General features: G+C 37.8%; 1 non-coding gene across 1 annotated transcript; it reads right to left on the minus strand.

The window, feature by feature from the left end:
* Positions 1-2,662: 2,662 nt before the first annotated feature.
* On the minus strand, positions 2,663-2,794 carry Gm25387. Its single transcript, XR_003949939.1, has one exon. It is a non-coding gene; the product is annotated as a small nucleolar RNA SNORA17 (small nucleolar RNA).
* Between the last annotated feature and the right edge of the window lie 1,681 nt (positions 2,795-4,475).

Genomic DNA, 4,475 nt, shown 5'->3' on the forward strand with positions numbered 1-4,475 from the left:
ACTTAGGAAACAATATACACTGAAAGATTAAAACTCTTGGCTTCTTGTATAGAAGCAGAAACAATAAAAATTTTTCTTACATAATGTAAAGTTACATTAGCCATACCTAGAGGTAGAATTTTCTAGTAATTACAGTTTACTAGAAGCAAAACTCTTTGAATTAAAGCATTATTTTAAACATCTGAATAGATCTGCAACACTGTTAAAAAGAAATTCTCTTGAACACAGGGAAAAAACTTTCTCAGGCACTGTTTGCAAAACAAAAGAAAAGCCACAAGCTGCTCTGGGGCTGCCCAGAGCCATGTATTGACTCAAACGTAAAATACTTTTTAATCTGACCATCCTGGCCCTCCTGTAATAAGGACCGATTTTAGAGGAACAATTTAACCATCTACGCCTCTAATTTTTGATACTCTATCTTAAGATGACTTACAGTTAAAACGTTCTTTACAACTTTAATGTTGTGAAAAAATTGCCCGTACTGCAGTTTCCTGCCAGGCAGCAACTATAACCAAACTGTTTGTCTAATCTATTATAAAGACAAGCATAACTAGATAACTCTGTCACAGTTTTGTATGAAGTGAGCTGTATGAGCGCTCTCATAAGATGATTACTCTTGTAATTATCTTAATTACAGTATACAGGTGAATTAAAGATCTTAAATTTGAAATCAAACTGCAAGCTGCAGTCAATGGAACAATGGCAGTTTTAACCATAATTTTTAAGTTTTTTGTGCAAGATTAGGATAATACCTATAACCTTGGGAAAGCAAAACCCCAGTTTAAAACAATTTATTATCTTTAAAATTAATATTAGAAGCATTACTATCATATTACGAAGTTTGGATGTCAATTAATACCTATGAATACCTATTAAAGCAAGCTTTAATGCTTTAATAAAAAGACATTGTTTTAAATCTTATCTTAAATTTTACTATTTAGGATACGAACCACATTAATTATTACCTAAACTAGAAATATCTTTAGAGACCCAGCCTCTTGGCCTGCTTTATGCCACGTGTCGGAAGGACTCTAAACTTGAGTTATCAAATTTAACACTAACCATCTGTAGCAATGTAACAATTATTAATCTTAACCAACAACTTATGAGCTGAATGTGAAGACACTCAGAGCACATTACCAATAAAAAAGAACCAAATGAAGCAGTTACATTTAGACCAATCAGAGAATAATAATTTTTGTAGCTACAATCATAGAATAAAAAACACTTTACCATTGTCAAACACATTAATCATGAACCATTTATTAGCTTTTTTACTCTGAAACTAAGAGGCTGTGCACTCGCCCTTATTTCCTAAAACGAACAGTTTTTCCAGCAGGGGCCCTCCCGCCATGTGTCTGATTCCTGGCTGAAACACGTGGCAGCTCTCGGCTTTGCAGATAAAGTTTTTTATACCATCTTTATTATCCAACATAAAACATAGAACATTCATTCATACAGACTGGACACGAACATACATGAATTGAACACGAGAACAGATTGGTGCACCAGACATTAGACAAGACACAAAAGGGAACAGAGTACTCCTGCTATAAGGCCCAGAGAGAAATTTCTCTCTGCTTTTTGGGACATTTTCCTCCCTTATGATGCATTTTTTATTAACTGGGGCAATCTGCCTGTTCCTTTTAATAAACCCTTTCTTTTCTCATGCCTCATGTAGCTTCAGAGAGCTACGGCCTACCGTCTATTACCCAGCTCCTCACTGCTGAACCTAAGTGAACCAGCGCTCGGGTTTAACGCTGTCTCAGCTTAGCCCATACCTTCTCCGGTATGAATTTCCTTTATACTTTATTTTATGGAGCTCTGAACCAGCAGCGTCTCTTCCAAAAATCCTTTGCCGTTTCTCAGTCCCACATTGGTTCGCCAATTGTTGTGTCCGGCCAGCAGACCACAACCTGGGTTCTAGCCTGGAAAGGCATTTTGGAAACCTGGAAGAGAAGAGGGGCTAGGTGGCGAGAGAAAGGAATGTAGCCAATACAGTTATTCTGATCAAGGCTCAAATTTTATTGTTGCGACACTAGTTATGAAGGAAGGGGGAGGGGACCCGATTCCCTCCGAATAATCTCTGGTCCAGTAGAAAGGTGCTCGTGTGTGGCTCCGCAGGTTCCAGCAGTGGGCGTGGCAGAACGAATGAGCAGGAAGTTCCACCCCTGAGCAAGCAGGTTTCAGGCTGGGGGAGGGGAGACTACATAAGGCCATGTCCCTGGACATCAGCTCAGACTAAGTACATTTACCTCACTATTGATGGTAACAAATCTCTGCTGCTATAAGGCCACAGACCCAGATGTAGGCCCTGGTGGCAGCACAGGCCAGAACCCCACCATGATCCAAGGTGGCATCACTGGCTATACATATCTGGCTATTCCTCACTATCCTCAAATGTCCAGTCTCTTCATTGAGAAATGAAATGTCATTGTTCTCTTCATTGTGCCCACATCCATGTTCCTCCTTCTTTTCCATTTCTCCACCACTTACTTGCTTCTCTTAGTGCTGCCCAGAGTCTCTGAGAATCTGATGACATCTCAGGATTTGTCTCGCAATGCATACATTATAGCACTGAGCAGGGATCATCTTGGGCATGCCCTACCCAGACCTGTGCTGCACTGGACTGGTGGTCATCTCCAGCTTGCTTTTTTCAGGGAATTCTAGACTGCTAATTACTTAGATGTTCACAGGTCAGAACACTGAGTGTAGACATAGCCTTTCTCCTCTCTGAAACCCACTGATGCACATGCGACACAGCAGCTATACCTGTAATGTTTCTAGAAGAAGGTAAAATATAACTTTAATTGAAATAAAATTACATAACTTTCTTTCCTCTTTTTCTTTCTCCATCCCTCTGTGCTACCCTCCTGCTAATGCCTACAATACTATTAAACTATCAAATTGATAGCCACTTTTTCTTTATTATTAATGCATACATATATGTTTATATCTATGCAAATACACCAGATTCTTAGTTTGTACCTTATTTACTTTTAATCAGTAACAATTCTGCCAAGTTATTCCACTATATTCACTATAATCCATATACTCATGGGTTCCTAAGCATTTATTGTTTCACACTTCTTTAAAATAGAAAAACAGTGTTGAGAAGTTTTGTAACAAACCTTCCCCTGAATATATAAGATTTCAGCTTATATATTTCAGCTTCATTCAACTTCTGATTTTACATTGTTATTGTGTTCTAATTGAACTAAGCTAATGTAGGAGATGTATCTTATTTGCACCAAATTAATGAACATATACTGCTGGTGTTTATTGTCTTGCTTATAAGAAAATAGTCATATTTTCTAGTGATATAGGAGTCTGATGTGCCTGATGAAAATATTAGCCCATTGTTTGAAAATTTAACATTTTAGGACTAGATGTTCAATGTATATATTTCCTTAAATCTGCTTGTATTATAATAATTTATTCCTTTGATAGGTTTTTAAGCTACCGTGTTAATTTAATCCTTTAATGTATACTTAATATGGAAAACACCTAGAAATGTATTCAACTGCACAGTAGGGATAAATTATAGAGGTGATATTTCCTACTACAAGTAAATTGTTGTTTTATTTGGTAAGCTACTGTGTGTGTGTGTGTTTGTGTGAGTGTGTGTGTGTGTGTGTGTGTATCAATGGAAAATCATGTTGATTTGTAATGTACATCATAAGAGTCAGTAGGGTTTTTTCATGTGGAAACAGATAAACATACCAATGAGATAACTGAAGAAATATAAGTAACTGTAAAATGTGTTAGCAGGGTTGTTAAGCATGCAAAGTAAAGGAACCGTTAGTTCACTGAAGGCCATTGGCCCCACCTGACCTCAAGGCTGAGAGCAGGAGCTTTAGGAAGGAGTTGTCTCACAAACACTACAGTCTGAAGCAAAGTTACACAGCCCAGCAGATAGAGTTTCAAGAGGATAAATACTGAAAAGCATTGAAATTCCTCTTTGCCTGTTCTTTACTCTTCCACTCTCTGTGTTTACCCAGGTCAAAGCCAATCAGAATGTGCAGAAAATAAATCTTCTGAAACCCCAAGTGATATGTGAGAAGGAAAAACTCCTACTGTGTACATTGTTCTTAGAGTGAAAATTGTCATCTCACAATAACAAAAAGCAACAAACTTGCCTGTTATTATCTCACCAGGGGGCCTTTGCCTCTACTATTGGCAGGATAAATATTCAATAATGATGGTAGCAGACCAGGTTTTGTACATAAAACCATAGCATTGACTCTGTTGTGTCCATGGAAACAGAAAGATAGTAGCCAAGAGGAGGGGCATCCAGAGATTCAGTCATTGATTTTGCCTTGCTGTTTGGAGCCTTTCTGGTGATGGTTCCTTTATTACCATAGGAGTATGCCTTTGTATGGATGTCTGAATCCATATCTTAGAGCCAACAGAAGAGATTGCTTCTCTTCTGTTATCAATCTGTGAACTCCCTGTTCTAAGTCTATTTATATTAG

Source organism: Mus musculus, chromosome 11 (assembly GCF_000001635.26).
Source record: "Mus musculus strain C57BL/6J chromosome 11, GRCm38.p6 C57BL/6J".
Classification (NCBI taxonomy): domain Eukaryota; kingdom Metazoa; phylum Chordata; class Mammalia; order Rodentia; family Muridae; genus Mus; species Mus musculus.